Source organism: Drosophila nasuta, chromosome 3 (assembly GCF_023558535.2).
Source record: "Drosophila nasuta strain 15112-1781.00 chromosome 3, ASM2355853v1, whole genome shotgun sequence".
NCBI lineage: Eukaryota > Metazoa > Arthropoda > Insecta > Diptera > Drosophilidae > Drosophila > Drosophila nasuta.
Window position 1 is genome coordinate 7,117,421 of NC_083457.1, and position 19,550 is coordinate 7,136,970.

The following is a 19,550-nucleotide window of genomic DNA, read 5'->3' on the forward strand; positions in this document are numbered from 1 at the left end:
CAGTGAGAGGGAGATAGAGAGAGAGAGCGAGGAAAAGAGAGAGCGAACGAGCTCTATCTGTGTTGTTGAGCCACCCACAACATGAGAGCAGAGCAGGCAAACGATTTATGGCATGCTTTCACATACTTTCACCTAGGGAATATTCCTGTCCATGTGCATAGTTGTGGTTTGCCGTTGCTCTTGTAGTTCTCCCCTCCCTCACCTCATCCCACACTTATTTCTGGTTTCGGACTTGGCATAGAGCGTAGAGCGTAGAGGATTCTAAATATATATAGTGCACTGCCCGCTCGCTGTATTTTATGGGAGCATATTAATTTTGGCATTGAAATGGAGCTAAAATGCATTTGCAATTGTTTTACGTAAGTCATGTGGCTGCTTTGCGGCATTTACCAACACTTGGTGGCCAAGTAAATTTTGCTACCTGCAGCTCAGCTTGTTATCAATGTCGAGTTTAGCAGCAGCAAATAGACAAATCGTTGCCCAGCTAAGTTTGACCTCAGCCATTTGCATTCAAATTTAATTCTGCAATTCATTTAATAACATTCTGTTTTAAAGTAGGTGCTCAAGTAGTAAATTTCATTTCAAATCATCTTACATTAATTTATTTTTTCTGTCAAGTTTTTTTTTAACTTTTACACGATATTTAATTTACCTCTTCCATATAAAACTGATGCACAATTATAATAAAATATTCTTTTAATATAGATAAATAAAGTAATTTCAAATTTATAAATATTGAATACACTTATTTTCTAACACATCATCATATTATTATTTTTCTTACTCAACATTAGAGTCACTTTAGTAAGTTTTTTCATTTAACTGCATAAAGTTTATATCACATCCTATACTAATTTATTTTTTCCTTAATCTTAGTTCTTTCTTAAATATTTTCAACTCTTTTCTATATAGATCAGTTACGAGAATGTCATAACACATTTAATAACAGCTTTAATTTAAATTCAACAAGTTTATAACACATGGTAATTTTTCTCCTTATATTCAGTTGTATCCATACCATATTCTCAACTTTAATATTCACTTTTCTTTTTAAATTTGTTGCAGGTATTAAAAAGCTTACACTTTTATTTAAATTGAATAAATGTATAGCACATTCCAACTTAATTTATTTCTTCCTTTTATTAAGTTCTTTTCTAAACATATCCTGCACTTTTATGTGCACCTCTTCCATATGGATCTGTTTCAGCAGACAGACATCTTACACTTTTGTCATTAGCCAGCTCTTTTTTTTATGTTCCTTGTAAACTCTTGCTAACAACTTTACCATATAATAGGCACTTATATGCATGCATTTTGCAGTATGTAGTCTGCAAACAGACACGCCCCCACACACACTCACACCCATACCACAATGCAAACTTTAATTTCTAAATCATAACTTTTATTTTGCCCCAGTTTCAGCAGACAGACGAACTCGGGTGGGAGTCTCACTTAGTTAGTTGGGTGTCGCAGGTAGAGTTGCATTTAACAGGTACGAGTAAGTGCTCGACAATGAAAGATTTATAAAGTGGCTGCATTTTAAGGTCACACTGTTTACGTTGGTTGGATTGTATCATCCCACACATTGACTATTTATTGCGACACGGACTATGATTTAAATACTGCTTATGGTCCAATTGGGATAGATTTATTTTCGCCAACGTATTTCCAGGACTGAAATACAAATTCGAGACTTTTATGATTTATATGAGCTATAAGAATTTTAGACTCAAGGTAAGTTTTGACTAGTTTTTTAAAGAATATAAAATTTGCATTATTAAATCCAATGCGAAAATTAAAAGTCCAAAGTTGTCTATTTCGTACACCCTTCGTATAAGTTATTTCGGTAAAATAAGTATTATTATAATAAGTATTTATTATTATTCAAACTTAATTTTTAAATAATCTAGAATAGATGCCAAATAAATAAATTCAATTAAATTTAAAATAAAAGTATTTAAGTCCTTACATTTTACATTCATCTCTTCCTTATGAATCAGGTACATTAATTTAATAACATCTTGCTTTTGTTTTCACCTTATATTCATGTCATTTCTTAACGTTTCTTTTCGCGCACTTTAAAAATATTTCAGCTTGGCATAAAGAATTTCGTTAAGTTATCTTCAAACTTGCAGAATAAAAAATATATATTTTTCGAAAAAATAAAATGCTTTCTCAATAATCGAATGAAGTAGATGTGCAAGCCTAAAATGCTGGAGAGTGGCGACCCCCAGCTGATTAAATATTAAATCAATTGACCCGCCCAGAATATTTGGCGAAAGTTTCTTGCTTAGATACGAGTACGAGAGTAGAGCGGCGACAATAACATTCACCTAGGGAAAGGGCGGCGTCGACATCAACTGGAAAAACACTTTGATTGCAATTTTGTTCAGTTTATTTTTGTTGCATCTGTCCGTGTCTTTCTTTCACTTTCTATTTTTCTTTCAAGTCGCTGGAAAAACTTTTCAACTAACTGCAACGGCTGCTTGCCACAAAAAAAAAGAGTGCGAGCGAGAGAGAGGGATAGAGAGAGAGAGAGAGGGAGGGTGAACGTAGAGAACTTCGCATAATTTGGTTGCCGGGCCATTTAAATGGAGCACAAGTGTAACTAATCTCAAAGCGGCGACGATAGCAACGACATCAACGTGGTTTTTGTGCCTTTCACAAAATGCGGGCTCCAAAAAAAATGCAATGAACACAAAAATAAAAAATAAAAACCAGAACGAGTACATGAAAAACTAAACTAAACTGAGCGGCAGAAAAAAACAACAAATCTAAAAGACGGCTTTTAGATTTTTCTTCTTTTTTTTTGCCGTTTTCTAGGTTAGCCACAGAGCTCAGAGTTTGAATGCAAAAAGTAAGGTTGAGCTGCAGCCAAAGGCACCTGCAGTCGACCGTCGACAGTCGACCGTCGACCGGCCCCCAGAGAGTGAGAGACCAAGAAAAAGGCCCGAAAAATGTGCCAAGCTCTAAAGTCGAAGCCGTTGCTGTTGCCGTTGACATTTCGTGCGGTTCGTTGCAATTAAAAGCCGTTAAATGCAGCCAATGTGGGGCAAGCATTGTAATTGATTCGCCAGGCATGTGGCCAAGGTATAGAATCGAGTAAAAGCTGCTCAAAATTGAATTAACTGCAGCACAAGAGCATTGCTCAACAGCAGAAGCAGAAGCAGCAGCAGGACAACGTCTGGCCCAACATTGAAATTTACCATAAAGAAATCTTTTTCATGTGTATCCTGCAAGGCATGTATGTAGGTGTATGTGTGTGTGTGTGTGTTGTTGCAACAAGGAGCTATCCATAAAAGCTACTTTGTTGTGGCCTAGTAAAAAGTTGAACTGCATGCGAAACTATTAAAAACTTTGACCTAAATATAATAAAACATAAAATTTACTTACCATCAAGTCCTTTCTCTGCAGCCCACACATACATACATACATATATAGAAGGATACCAACAAGGATGCAAAACAGCAACAGCAACAAAAAAAAATGCACACACAAAAAAAAACCTAAACTTCAGGTGAATTGTTGCATGTGGCAAGATGAGCGGGAGGCATGTTTAACAAGCTAGTTTCGTAGCATGTTTATGTGTTGCAATGTGTGTGTTTGGACTTTGCAAATTGAGAGGAAATATTACTTTTCCTTTTTCTGTTTTTTTGCTGACTCAGGTAAGATTTAATTAGTCCAAGGCAGGCTTAATATGATTACACTCAATCCAGCTCTTTAATAAAGTGAAATTATAAAAGTAATTTATATAAAAAATGCACTTAGCTAATACATTGAGAAGAAACTTTTTTATTTTGCACAATCACTTATTTAAATTTCCTATATAAAAAAGGTATACCTAAATAAAATGCAATATCTAAGAAAAATATTCGTGTTCAAATTGAAAGCAATAATAAGAACATTTGTTCACTTTTTATACAACAAGGAGTAGTAATACAATGCAAATTCAAAGATACATTTTTTTCGTATATCAATATTTTACTAATCAAAACAAAATACAAATTAGTGTTTTTCCTCTTATAAGAAAAATTAATTATAAAATTGGAGAAATGTGCTTTTTTGACAATGGCAACAAAATTTATTTACTTATCATAGTAAGAAATAAATAAATATTATACAAATTCTAATGCAAAATTACGTTTTATATTGTAATGTCAAAAAAATTAATTTTTATATAAAACATTAAATAAATAACAAATAAAGTACAAATTCTAAATAATTTTTCATAAATCTATTTTACTACTAAATATAAAAAACAACTTCGAAACTTCGATTCTCTTTTATGGAATTCAGAAGAATTGCTAATTTGGCTCTGAGAGAACAACTTTTTTTTTGGGTGCTGCAAATTTTTTTTATACTTAGATGAATTTTATAAAATGTAATTTAATTTCTTATCAATATGCCCGCATATGTATTGTGGTGTTACATATGTATATATAAACAACAATATAAAAAAGCATATACAAATCCCAGGGCGACATCAAAGCATCGATTTTGAGTTCATCTAAAATGCTGCTAATAACAACCAAACTTTTACCCTCAATGAGAAAAAAGACCTTTTTTTAGCTGAAATGTTTTGCAAACTCATTAAAATACCAAAAACAAAAAAAAGGCACCCAAATATTTATGTATATAAAAAAAGCAGGAGGAAAAATCAAAAAGATAAGCCCGCACACAAACCGCACGCAATCGACAGCATTAAGTGGAGGCGAAGTTCCTGGAAATCGTGGTGACGATTTGCCATTGAGGCTCCCACAGCCACTTGGACATGGGCTGCGACTGCGACTTGGACTTGGAATGTGACTTGGTGAGCTGAGAGAGCACAACAAGAATTTGCCTCACTTCACATTGGCATTGATTACAGCGCAACAGAAGAAAAAAAAACTGAAAAAAAAACAGAAGAAGAAAACCGAAACATGAGTGGCAAACAAATTATTACAAGTGCAGTTGAAAAATATGTGGCGGCCACTTATCAACATAATCAACAACAAATACCTGGACACGCCTGAGTGCAACTGCCACAGTCGCTGCCGCCTGGGACAAACAAATATTTTTGCAACGACTGGCGGCTCCCTTTGTGACTAGGCGTAGACTAGACGCTCTCTCTTTCTCTTGGCTGCCTATCGACAGCACCCTACGACGAAGCTGGATGAGTCGATGTGGATGTGGATGTGGCTGTGACTGACGACGATGTCTTCTTGTCACACTGTGGGGTCCCCTCCGTTTGTCGCTCTTGTTCTCCCGACTTCTCTCTGCTCAGTCTTATACCTGTTCCCTTCCCAGCCCATCCATCTCTTCCGTTTCACATCCCATCGCTCCTCGACTTCATCGTCCACATCGTCGCTGCTTCGTTTCGTTTTCTGTCAAATGTTTGGCTTAATGATGGCATTGATGGATGGATCACACGTAAGCGGTAGTCATTTAGTAATTTATCTCAAGACATTTCAAATTAATAGACCGCAACTCTCACAATCTTCCCAACCACCAGGAAGAGAGTGCACAACGCGCTGATTTTGATCGCAATAAGCTTCAACCGATCTACAGCTGACGATCTGCTGCCGACTATATTAGAAATTATGTGCAATTTTTGTCAAATTATGAAAATTTATTGCATGTGACAGTCACTCTTCAGTCTTTAGTCTTTAGTCTTCAGTCTCCTCTCAGCGACTCTGTGAGAGCGCAGCTAATTAGTGCAACTTGCGCTTAACAACAACAACACTAAATTGTCGACATTGCATTTCAAGCTCGATTAAATTTTAATTAAGCGCAGTTTAGTTAATTGGCTGCTTTACTCTCCCTTAGTCATATGTAAATCGACCCAAGACAAATTCGGAGGCGAGCGACCTCTCGAGTTCGCTTGTCAAAGTGACGCTCGATAAAACTTGCACCCGGGTTAAATAAGGAACATAATGCAAACTTGTAAATACAAATACTGCTTAAATAGCTTGTGTAAACTTAATGAAAATAGCAGCAGATCAGGCGATCACATTAAAATAATTTAAATGCACTATTTGCATTTTTAATGCATCAAGTTTACTATAAAATATCATGTTTAATTTATTTTCAAGTTCATTAAGTATAATTTATAGCAGTAAACAATTTAATAAATTATAGTTTGGTATATAACATTTTTTAATGAAAATATTTTTAATTTATTCAAGTATTTTCCTAAATAAATTTCTCTTAAGTGAATTTTTTGTTGTCTGCGTAATCGTTGTACTGTCGCCTCATTGCTTTGAAAATTATCCCTTGAATTTACCTACACTACATAATTATACAAATATATTGCTGTTTTTAATCAATTAAAATTTGATAAAATATATATAAATTTGGTTATTTTCATCCTTTTGTTGTCGCCTTAATACTTTATACAAAATATGTTTGTTTCTTTTCATCCTGTTGTCGCCTCATTAAATTAAACATCATCCCATGATTTCACCAATATCTACGCATTTCCTAAAGGTAATTTTCGCAGGCTGCTCGCACTCCTAGCTCAGCATTCTTTGCATTCTCAACCTCCTCAGCATGGCTTTAATGCTCTAGCTCTATCACTCGCATTCAAAACAATTTCATCAATTTACAAGACATTCCCATTCCGATGACAACCGCAGCCTAAGCCAAAAAAGAAAAAGAGGAAAGCACCATTGCCCAAGTCCATTTGCCTTATCGACCCAGACAATATAAACCAGCAATTGTCTAATTAGCTGCCGCAACTGCAACTGCAACAACGGCAATGGCAACTGCAACTAAAGGCGATGGGAAACCAATAGGAAAGGCATGCAATTGGCATGAAAATGTCGTGTACAATGTTCAACCGAAAATTCAAGCCGAAAAATAAGACTGGCCAACAGCGTACAGTGGGAAAAGGAAATAAAAAGGAATATTTAATACGATACATTTTAAAAATTAAATAAAACTTAAAGTAAATCGAGGATTATATTTACACAAATCTCTTAATGAACTTCTAGTTAGTGTTTACTTAAAAGAATAAATAAATTTTTGTTTGTCACAATCAAAGAAAAAATTATATAAATAAAAGTAAAATATAAAAAAAATTGTAATTTATGGGCTTTTATTTATTAGGATTTTTATACTTTTCACACATGAGTTCAAAGGTATTTTTTCTTCGTGGTTATTTAATAATTGTTTCTCCAAAAAATCGTGTTTTTTGTTTCCAACATTATTTTTGCTTAAATAAAAAAACTCCAAATTAAACTGTGTTCTTTTTTAAACAACATTAAAATTGGCCTATATTAATATATTATTCTAATAAACTCTTATAAAAATGTTAAAATAATGCACATATTTTTTTAATCTTTATTTGGAGTGCCATAATACTATCAGTCTAAGAACTGCAAAATGTATTATGCTTGCAACACTGTGCAAGATGCAGAAGCTGGCTCAGACACTAAGCCACTTGGCAGTCGATGGCGTTGACGATGGAGATGGAGCTGGCGATGGTGATGGCGATGGCGATGCCGAAGGAGAGCTGGCGATGCCGTCACGTAATGAGCGCATTACGCACATCGACAGCGAGTTGGATGGGAGAGGAGAAGCAGGGAGAAGTAGAGAAGACTGTTGACTGGAGATTGGAGACAGTAGTCGACGGAGTAGTAGACTGAAATTGTCGCGGACCTGGGCATGATAACAAGCCTTCTGGTTGGCTGGCTCGTTATCCTTGTCACATTATCGCCTTAGCCGAATACCGGGCGCGTCTTGAGTGTGCAACATTGTTACGGATAGCCGCCGCCACCGCCACCGCCCCTGCCGTCGCCTCCTCTTTGGCTTTTGGTTGTGGTTGTTGTGCACGCGCAGCGCCTGCGGTGCGGCAAAGGACAATGCCTTGGCTCGGCGCGGTCTAGGGCTCAGCTCTCACTCTTCTCAACATTGCCACTTGCTGCACGTGTGTGTGTGTGCTCAAGTAGCGAAAGGCCTTAGGCTTACTTGTTGGCGCAGTAGGAGGAATAGGAAGGAGGACAAGGGGCGGCTGCTTGCAACTACTGCAACAAGCTGTGGCATTTGTTTTTCTTTCTTTTCGGTCTTTTTATGTGTGTGTGTTGTGTGTGCGCTACTTCAAGTTTGCCAGTTTGGCGCAACGCCAGCCTGTGGCATACACAGTCAGACAGCCAATGTTGCACTCATTTTAAGGCCACAACGCAGCTGACAAGCAGTCGGACAACCAGACGGACGGACGGACGGACGGACGGACGGACCCCTGACTGCATTTTGCAACATGTTTCAGCTTCGCACACCCCAGTTTTTTCCTCAGCTTCCCCCTCGTTGCCCCAAGCAATCCTCTCGTGCCCCGTTCCCCGATCCCCGTTGGGTTTCTGTTTGCGGTCTTCGCTTGACTCTTGCAGGTGTGCTTCACACGACTTGTCAGTGTCAGCATAAGATTTTTCCTTTATTTTTTGGCTTTTCGAGAGCGCATGTGGCACATACAATGTGCCACAAAAACTGTTGAGAAATATTTGTATGCATATTTTTCGGTTGGAAAAGCGTATCAAATATCGACTGACGGACAAAGCCAGCAGAGGTCAATGGAAAACTAGAAGTGCTTGGCACATAGATCGATAAACTATAGATTACTCGACATCTTTCAGGTTTAATGATAACCCTTTAAACTTTGGTTTTTCATTAGCCAAAATTTAACTTTCAATAGTTGTTGATTAAGCAACATTTTGATAGTTCAACAACCACAAATAATCGATCATAATATTCTTAAAAATTACAGAAATTTTTCAGAAAAGTTTATATTATTTTACTCTTACAATTATTTAAGTACCTATTGAAATTTTTTCATCATCATAATTTGTATTAGATGATGAACCTTAAATCAAATAAATAAGAAAACGAAATAATAAATATCAAATAAGAAATTTAAGATTATTCTCGAATAGAAAAATAAATTATTTCAATTTTAATGAATCGTGTTCAACATCTTGCCTTCAAAGCTGCATCAATCATTCATCGTTCATAAAGTAAACAAAATAAAACTGCAGCTGTTTTAGAGATTAAGTAGCAGCCATTCACTGATAATCTTTTACAAATCCCAGCCAACATCTTATGTTGCTTTTATCTTAATCCTCCAACAAGTTCAACAACCTGTGGCTACTCACGGAAAACTGTCGAGTTGAGTTGAGTTGAGAGTCAAGACCTGACTTGCCAACAACACGGGCAGCGCATCAAAATTAATGATGCATTGAAAGCCACTAAATACCCCCGAAATGTGCAACAGGGGCAATGATATAGATGTCGTAGATATGGGGCAGGTGTTGCACCAACAAGTACATGCGGCACACGTGGAAACATTTTGCTGATGTGCAGCGCGGAACAAAAGGCTTGTGGTTAGCCACCATGGCCATCACTACCTGTTATTATGGCATAGTCCGGCAGCGCAAAAGTCCATATGTCAGGCGAGTTAACATCAACAACAACAACAACAGCAACAACAACGACGACAACGAGGTAAAAATCAATTTCAGTGCAACAGCAACAAGCAGCATTTAAAACGGATTTGTAACGCCAACAAATTAGTTACGCCAAAATGCAGCTGCGCAGTCGCACGACCCACGTAACCTCAGCTACAGCTACAGCTACTACTCCATCTACTTCAAAGTTCCGAGACCACAGCTAACCGGACAACTGCATTTCCCGTTTTTTTTTTAGAGTAATTTCTAATTGAAATTACGGAAATGCCTCGGGAAAATAGAAAATAAATAGTAAAACCAAAAATACTCTATACTCTCAGTATATTAAAATACTTAGAATTCATTCAAACGGAAAATACTTTATACTTAGTATATTAAAATTCTCAATATTGGTTTAAGCTAAAAATTCTTTATGCTAAGTAAATAGCCTTACTATATTGAATATTAATTAAAAATTATTATTATAATATAATATTATATTCCAAGCTCATAAAAAATATACTAAATTATACTATTACATACATACTCAATATTTAATATTGTGACAGTAGCGTTTCGATCACTAAAATATACTAAAATTGTATACGCAAAGTATTTTTTTATTAACAGTTTGCAATTAGGTACCGAAAAAATAAATACTATTTGTGGTATATACGGTATCAAAGATATACTACACTTTTTCATAGTTTGTAGATATATAAAATTGCAATAGCTTGTGGAATATATTACGTTATTTTACTATAAATTTATATGTAATATTACAACTAATATACCCACATTTAAATCTTCTACGGGGAACTCGAATTAACTCATCTTATAGATAGCGAAAAACATAAAAATGTTTATGGTATATAAAGTATTAATGATATACTATTCAAGATATACATATTCATAAACTTGCATAGCAACATCATATGGAATATAATACGTTATTTTACAATTAATTTAAATGTTATATTACAACTAATATAACCAACAATACCTCTTTTAAAGGGTACTCGAATTAATATATCAAACGACATTGTCCATTGACACTCTGCCCTAGAATCCGAACGGAAGGTGTAGGCGAAAGACAGTCGAGATTTGAGATGCAGATTACAAGTCATCAGGCAAAAGAGACGGTAGCTGAGTGAAAGAGAATGAGATTCTTGGCAAACGCATTATGGGTCACTAAGCCGCGTCTCTATTGTTGTCCAAAGTCAATAGACATCTCAAGCACACACACACACGCACACTCACACACTCACGTTTCTATTCCTTGGCACTTCTAGTGTCTGGTGGCATGTGGAGTGGGGCAACAACAAGTGCAGACATGATTGACATGCAACACGCGCTGTGGCGCCCACATTGGGAGCATGCTACGAGCTGTGCCGTGCCACTACGCACCAATGTCGTCGCTCTTGGCTTAGTTTATAAACTGCACTGAGCGAGAATTCTTTTTTTTCCCTAGTTTTCAGTTTTCTCTACTTTTCCATGCTATGTAATTGAAATTACGTGACACTTTGCATATGCACTGGATTTAAATTGAGTTTGGAGTTGCCCCATGCGCCGTCGACTTGGAAGTGCAAACATGGTCAGAGGGGGTGGTGGATGGGGGGACATGATTGCGTGCCCATTGTGCCACGCGTGTCTTTGGCATCTGTTCTTGTTGTTGCCTCTACTGTTGTGGCTAACCGAACGTAGGTGGCAGCTCCGGACTTTAACAAGTGCATTCAAGTGCAGTCGAGAGAATGAAAAGTTTCCCAATCGACGAAGATGAAAATGGAAGTGGAAATGGAAACAGAGACTGCGAGTGCCACTGCGACACACACGTGTTGGGATGCTCTCGAAAAAGAGAGAATATAAAAACCAAACTAATTAGTTGCAGGCGTGCTGGCTTTTTCAAAAGGCACGACGGGGAATTTTTTTGTATTATGTGCAATATTACTGACAGGGTAGTTTAGACAACATCAAGAGCAGCTGCCTATTATTTTCGATTAATAAATACAAAAGTGATAATAAAACTGAGATATTTGTTTATGCACAGGCTGCCGAAAATAAAAAAAAGTTCTTGTCAGAAGTGGGATTCGAACCCACGCCCTCAGAGAGGACCAGAATTCTCATACAACACCTTTCTTTGAAAGGCAAGAGTTAATGCTCTTGAGTCTGGCGCCTTAGACCGCTCGGCCATCCTGACTTATGTGAATCGTCCGACCAAAATTGTCGACATAAACTAAAAATTTTCAAATACCACAATTATACCAATTTGATTAAAAATATAATTTATTTTTTACTTACTGTTAAGAAAAGTATTATTTAATTACAATTAAATTTTTGTTTTTTTTTTTCACGCAATTTGAATTTAATTAGTTTACTATTTATAGATTAAGAGCATTCCTATCCGCTATCCGCTATCCAATCCGCTGTACTTACTAGTAGAAAAAACAATTATTATTTGTTCTATGTAAATGAAAATCAAATAAAAAAAGTAAAATCTTTCGTCAAAAAAATTAAATGTAATAAAAAATTGTTTGTCAGAAGTGGGATTCGAACCCACGCCCTCAGAGAGGACCAGAATTCTCATACAACACCCTTCTTCGAAAGGTAAGAGTTTATAGCTCTTGAGTCTGGCGCCTTAGACCGCTCGGCCATCCTGACACGTTGACAATGATCAGTCTAAAACTCACACCAAAATCCAGATGTTTTTTTTTTCTAACTATAATAATAGATTATAATAATTCGCTGATTCTTATAACATTAGCCTGTAATACTCCATAGTTCAATTCAATTTAACAAATAATACTAAGCATACAACATGATGTATTGTGGGTGCGACTAAAAACAATAGTTGATAAATTTGAAAGAAACTGACAACTTTCAAATAATAAACAATATATGCATTTTGTTGAATAAGAAGTACATATTTAAATTTAAAAAAGTCAATTATTATAAAAAAATTAAAAAAAATTATTTGTCAGAAGTGGGATTCGAACCCACGCCCTCAGAGAGGACCAGAACGCTCATACAAACACCCTTCTATGAAAGGTAAGAGTTTATGCTCTTGAGTCTGGCGCCTTAGACCGCTCGGCCATCCTGACATGTTGAAATCAGTGAGCAAACTGCCAAACTGTTATTTACGCTAGTATTGGTGTGAGTTTGATATTTATAGAACAAGCAGTGAAGAAAATGTTAGATAACATAGCGAGGGCGACAACTAAAATGTTTTACAACAAAACCAACAATTACGTGTGTTCATCGTATGCATATATTGTGAGTGAGTAAAATGTGCTTTCGATCTGGTGAAGTTCTCTTTATGCTTGTTGCTATGTTAGATTGAAATTTTGTTCACATGTGCGTATTTTTAAATGTTTGGCTTACAGTGGCTAGCAGAAGTATATTAACAGTATTTGTTGAATAATTTTTGTGTTAATAAAATATATCAAAAGATTGCCAGCAATGATTTTACATGTGTTTCATGTTGGAAAAATAAAATGAGAATAGAAAACAATTGTTTGTTTATAAGCATTTACATACATCATCAAAAATATTCAATTGTGAATATTTTACAATAAACCTCTTATGAAAATTGATATCTCATAGCAGAAAAATTTTTATTTTTATACGATCATTATTGTTATTATAAAGAATTCGTTAATTGTTGAATCTAATAAGATATCAAGTTTATGTTAACAATATTTTCTCAAGATAATGTCGTGAATTTAACATAAAATTTAAGCTTTAATGCCGTAAATGGTAAATTGAATTCATATTGTAATTATTTCTAATCAAGTTTTGTACAATAACATTTCTTTTTATAGTGATTACAATAACATTGCAAATTTGTTAGTGGTTGACTCGCAACGAGTTTCCACTGTACCTTACATAATCATATTCAGTGTCAGATTTGAGTGACCATTTTATTGTTGGTTAAACGTTTGCTAAAATGTAACCTGAGCGTAGCTTCCGGCAGGGTAATCAAACCGAACTCTGGCTGTTGTTGCTGTTGGGGCAATTGCTGCCCCGAGGCCTCATCATAAAAATCACACAAGCCGCAGCCAGCAATTGATGCGCCACGGGTTCAAGTCAATTGCAGCCAACAATTGGCAGTCGACTGTCGGCAGTCGACGCGTGCTTCGACCCAAGATGAGTTGTTAACCACAGACTGAAAACACTGATCTGCTGCCTTTGCCTCTTCTTCACCCCCTTGTTTTCAATGTTATACTCTGAACTTGGCACCAGGATGCGTTTGTCAGTTGTGTAAAAAGAGTATTCAATACTCGCACATGTTATGCTATCAAATGCAGCTTCAACTGTTGCCTGCCTGCCTGCCTGCCTTCGATTGCCTGCGGCTCTGACTCTCGCTGTGAGCTGTGTGGTTAAAGACTGGGGATGTGGCATTGAAATCGACAGCGAGCAGCAGCAGCAGCAGCAGCAGCAGCAAGAGCGTCACTTCAAGCTCTTCTTCTCTCATGCAAAACGCATGAAACAATGGGATTTACGTGCTTCCAGCTGTTATGGCTGCAATCGGATACATCAGCCTAAATGGGATACATGTGTGCTACGACAGACGACACAGTCCGACAGTCAGAGACAGCCAGACAGTCAGAGCCACTGGCTGGCAAATGGATTTTGGTCTTTGCATTTTAAACGGTAATGACAGACATAAGCCCCCTTTAGAACAGTATATCCCCAATGCTCCCTCTCTTTCTCTCTCTCTCTCTCGCACTCTGCATTTTTGGTCAGTCAAGCCAAAAAGTTTGTTGTGTTAATTTTCAATGCATATAAATTCATTTGATGCTCCAGACGGTGGGATCACAACGTCAATGTCGTCTCGAGTGTGTTGCGGGGCGTTGGTTTTCAATAGCCACAAAAGCTACACCAGGGCAACTGGCCATGGTCAGGTCATCAGAGTCTGGGCAGAGACATGTGCTCAGTTTAAACAGAGTCTCCATGGCGGGCCTTTGGCTGTCGCTCAGCCTGTCAGCATGGTCTGGTAATCGAATCCTTTGCCTTTGTTCTTTCAGCACACTAAGTAATTGTATGCCTTTAATTGTTCGTACTATTTAAGAGGCATTATAACGCTTGACTAATAGCTTCTGCAACGTTTATGATGCACAGACGCCTGCAGTTGCGATTGAAGTGCGTCTCAATTACCATTAAGTACTGCTTCATACTGATTAAAGTATTTAGATAAAACTGTCTTAATGCAAGTACTGAAGATTAACAACTTGCTGAATATTAAATATACAAAAGTAGCACAAAAACAATAGACGGCTTGGAATAAATACACTTATAGATTATTATTTAACGTATGTATAGTCCAAAATGCCACAAGAGCAACATTTTTTCTAAAAATAGATAAATTTTAATTTTTTATATTTATTTTTTAAAATACCAAAAAATGAGAATGCTCCATGCATCTGTCTCTCTTTGCTCTGAACGTAAATAATATTGGTTATCTTATCAATATCACTTATCAGCGCTTTTATTTAACGTTTTTATGAAGATAAATTGTTAAAAATATTAAAAATGTTTTCTTAAATTTAAAAAAAAATCGACTTTACTTGGGCTCGTCCGGGATTTGAACCCGGGACCTCCCGCACCCTAAGCGGAAATCATACCCCTAGACCAACGAGCCAATTGAACAAAGCTCGAAAAGTTTTGCTCATAAATGCATCGATGTGTTGACTCTCAAGTGGTTATGTCTTCAGCTTGTGGCTATTGTTAACTTTCATATGTAAATTGTAAATTCAGCGCACAAGAAAAACGAGTTTGTTTTTTCGAAAGCAACATAATTACATTGAACATTTGGTAGCCGCTTAAATGACCTTTTAGCGGGCTAAAAAGATCGTTTGTCAGATTGGACGATCGTTTTGTCACATTGTGTTTGTGTGGTGTTGGCCAAGTCATAGGCTATGGCTGTTGCTTTTGCTGCTGTGGTTGACTGCAATTAGCTGTTTAATAGCTGCTTTGCGCTTGCATTTGCTCGTTCCCATGCATGGCACTCAACGCTAATCAGCAGGCAGCACTTGACCCAACATATGCCACATCCGCCAAATTGCATTGATTGGGAAACCGCCCATATGTTGGATGCCTCGATAAATCTGAGTTTGCCAATGCCAGCTGTGCCCATAGCGTCCAAATTATGCGCCACTGTCCATTTGCCAACTCGCTGTGTCGGGTTGAGTAGAGGGCAACGAATCCAGCCCGCAACCCGTAGCCAGGAGAAGAAGCAAACATCCTTTGGACTTCACTGCTGCTGCGCCTTATGTCACTGATTGTAATCTCTCGAAGAGCTGCTCGTTAACATTATTGTGCGGCTGCTCGATAATGCATTGGTCTTTGGTCTTTTTTTTTCGTTATTTCATTTTTTATTTTTTGGCTAGCTGTTGCTTTTTTGTAGTGTAACAAATCATATGCCGTGAGGAGGGTGACCCGCATAAACTCACTTGATTCGATGTGGTTACTCTGCGCCTTTTGGCTGCCAATTCTTATGCACATTTATGCACAGTGGTTAACTGTTATAGTGATTGCAATAAAAATTAAGTGGTACTACAATTTATGAAATCAATTATGGATTTATAATATTCTGTTAAGTTGTTATAGGAAGTGTTATGATTAATAATTTGTTGTTTCGAAAAGTTGAAGCTGAGGTTAAAAATGAAACAGAAATTACATTCTTACGGTAGTTTTTAAGATAAATACTTCAAAAGGAGCATTGCTTAAAAACTTCTCGAAATGTTAGTTTAAATAAAAATTAGAAATGTAGTTTTGGAAAAATTTAAATTTTAAATGCAAAGCACAAATTTGAATTTTTATGTTTTTTGTTGGAAATATATTTTTTAATCAAATTCGACCTTACTGAATTCAATCAATATATATGTAAATACATACATAAATATACATATATATTCAGTTTCATTGTTGATTAATTCTTCGAAAAGTTATTTCTTGTTTTTAATTTAGTTATTTCTTATTGCAAAACATGTTCGATTGAGATATTAAATTTATTTTATGTACGGAAAGCACATTTTTAACTTTTTATCTATTTTGAATATTATGCTATTTATTAATCAATTAGTAAATTTAAATAATTACTATTTATTTACCTTAATTGCTTGCTATTTTGTTTTATTATACATCTTTTCCACTGTGCAATGACTTCTATAAGTTTTTTATGGCACTTTCTCCCCTCTTGTTTACGAGTTGCCTTTTGTTCTCAGGGTCTTGCAAATATTTGAACAAATGCTTAGGAGCGAAAGGCACAGAGACGAGAACATCAAAGTTGGCCCAGTTACCACTGTTTGGGAACTCATATGGTCAGTTTTTCAATTTATGTCCTCGGTAAACACACTTAAAATTTCTTTGAAACTGTTAAGGTACGTGAGCGAGTTGATAGCTTCATTAGTGTTTAGGGGTTGCAACCCCCTTCCCCTTCCCCTCACTCTCCTTCCCATCCCAAGCAACCCCCACAGCTCGGCTGCCTGCAGAAAAATGTTTTTTATGTCTTAATTCTGCTAAAAAGTTGCATGGCAATTTGAAGTGGTTGCTTTCGAAAAGAACTGCGGGCAACCCCCCGCTGAGGGGCAGCCTCATTTGTTACGTCACAGCTGTTATGATTTCGCATTGGGCACAAACGAGACTCGTTGGTGGCATGTAAGTGTTGTTGTAATTAATATGTAGCCACCCAATCTAAGCGAAGGTTACATCAACTGTTGTTCTCTTGGTGGCTCATTTAAATTCATTGCGACTTTCGGTGTGCGTCTTTTCACTCTTCAATGGATTTCCATTTAACATTTGCTGCAGCGACTTTTCTTCAATTATTTATTTCAACTGCGCATTGGGTTATACTTTTCTTTTTTCTTTATTCAGACGAATGAGGGCAAGGGGTGGCTTTAGTTTAGCGGGTTTCACTGTAGTTGACAGCACTCTTGCCTCGCTAATGGCTCTGGGGATTTGGACCCCACATCGAGGTCTAGATGTCTGAGCTTGATGGAGCATAATACGAATAATAAAAGCATAATTATTTAATGCGGTGCATGGGAGAAGAAACTAAGTGAGCTAGGATATTTAAAGTCCTCATAAGTAGGGCAATATTTTGAGCTACAATTTCATCTTTTTAATTTTATATCTCATTTTAATATAAAATGAATTTGAGTATTTTATTTAAAATATTCATGAAGCAGCATTTAAATCCTCAAATAATATTATCTTAAGCTTAAAATTTGAGAACGAAATCTTGTTTTCTGAATTTTTCAGTCAGGAATTATAGTTTCAAGTATATTTGTATTCTGATAGAAAAGATCAGAAAAAATTTTTGATTTTTTATAAAAATCGAAAATATCTGAAAATTTCTCAAACTCAGAATATTTATTGTTGTTGTTAGAACATCATATTTTCTCTCTTAGAATATTTACATGTATATTATATTTTATGCTAAAAAACTAAATAAAAAAAATTAAAACAAAATCCATCTATTTTCATATAAAATCATGATGTTTCTAACAAAATCATTCAAAATATTTGTAAACAGCTCCAAACTTGACCGTTGCTTGATTAACACACAAACTTAGTTGAGTTGTTGTGCATTATATTACTCAATGTCAGATTACCAAATCTCTTGATTGATTTCCATCAACATGGATCACACTGAGCTGCTGTTGTTGTTGCTGCTGCTGTGTGATGAATTCCCCAAGCCACCCAGAAATGCACTCAACTTTGGCTCTGACGCAGCAAGTGAAGTTAACTTATGCAACATTAACACTTACTGCACACGTCTTGTGTCTTCGCAGAGCGGAAGCGATGAAGACAGAGTGAGAGAGAACGATGTAGAGCTGTGGCAACCTTTTGCCCTCTGGCCACCACCACACACACTACAATGCTCCTCCTTCTCATTCCAACTGCAACTCCAACTTCAGTCTTAGTCTTAGTCATAGTGAGTCGGTTGTCTTCATCATCATCATCAGCAGCAGCAGCATCAAAGCCCAGGCGACTTTAGTGGCCTTTAACAACGTCGTCTGTCTCCGCCCGCCTCCTCCTCCTCCTCCTCCTTCGACTCCTTCTGGCTGTTTACATAACCATGGCGGCGGCATGCCACTTTAGTGGGCGTGCCCATCATCAACGGGCCAACAACAAAATCCACAACACAGCAAAGCACACTGCATAGTGTGTTAAATTTAATGCACGACCATATAAAGCACTCCCATATGCACTCCAACTGAGCTTCAAAGTAAGTTGCCCTTTCATCAGGTTTAAGCCATATATTTCGCGACTGGCGATGTCGATCATCATCATGAGATGCTGCCAAAGATATTTCGAACCCATAATTACGCTCTTTGTATAAAATATATATATATAGAAAAAAATGTGGTTCATAGTCCTATCCCTCAGAGCGAAAAGAACCAAAAAGCGATGAGCCAAAGATCTAGGCACGTTTCTGTTTTTTCTTTCTGCTTTTATGCTCCTCGCCGAACGATCTCTGAACATGATTTAAAGGGCAGACCTAAACACGAGTCCCGTGTTTGCTGTTGTTGTTGTTGATTTTCCTGTTGAAAGTGATTGTATTTTATAGATTGTTTGACTTGGTCTTGTAGTTGTTGTTACTCTATGTTTACTTTGAGAGCGAGCAAGACGTGTTTTATGCTCTGCACTGCTAACAAAGAGGTTAGCGGATGGATGAAGCTCTTGAGTGTGGTCTGAAAGGGTTTCTAAAGATAGAAAGTGTTAAAATATAAGTACAATAAATAATTTAGGAAATTACATAACTCAAAGTTGGTGAAGGAAGTGATAGTCAGAGCCGCTTAAACTTCTATGTGTGAAAAGCTTTATTTATTGTTAATTTGGTGTGATATAGGGTTGCTTTCGACGCCAAGAAATTTATGCGATGAAGATACTTTCTAGAAAATCTGCAAATAAGACTGTAAGATTCTTTGTTCTTTGTTAATACAATTTTAAACATTTTTAGAAAGAAACTCAATTATGTATTTATTTATTATTGTCAGCAACTTAAAATTAAAGTTAAGGTACACAGCATTTAAGAAGTTCAGGATGAGAAATTTATCAAAAATGAATTAAAACATTACTTAAAAGAGTCGTTTAAATGTACCGCAAATTTCACCATTTTTATATAACTCGAGA

At 36.4% G+C, this 19,550-nt stretch overlaps 4 non-coding genes across 4 annotated transcripts; all 4 read right to left on the reverse strand.

Moving 5' to 3' along the window:
• Positions 1-11,485: 11,485 nt before the first annotated feature.
• On the reverse strand, positions 11,486-11,610 carry Trnal-caa (transfer RNA leucine (anticodon CAA)). Its single transcript has 2 exons — positions 11,573-11,610; positions 11,486-11,530 (listed from the first exon to the last, which is right to left on the reverse strand). It is a non-coding gene; the product is annotated as a tRNA-Leu (tRNA).
• Positions 11,611-11,945: 335 nt separating this feature from the next.
• Positions 11,946-12,071, reverse strand: Trnal-caa (transfer RNA leucine (anticodon CAA)). Its single transcript has 2 exons — positions 12,034-12,071; positions 11,946-11,990 (listed from the first exon to the last, which is right to left on the reverse strand). It is a non-coding gene; the product is annotated as a tRNA-Leu (tRNA).
• Positions 12,072-12,385: 314 nt separating this feature from the next.
• Positions 12,386-12,511, reverse strand: Trnal-caa (transfer RNA leucine (anticodon CAA)). Its single transcript has 2 exons — positions 12,474-12,511; positions 12,386-12,430 (listed from the first exon to the last, which is right to left on the reverse strand). It is a non-coding gene; the product is annotated as a tRNA-Leu (tRNA).
• Positions 12,512-14,979: 2,468 nt separating this feature from the next.
• Positions 14,980-15,051, reverse strand: Trnap-agg (transfer RNA proline (anticodon AGG)). The gene has a single exon. It is a non-coding gene; the product is annotated as a tRNA-Pro (tRNA).
• Positions 15,052-19,550: the final 4,499 nt, after the last annotated feature.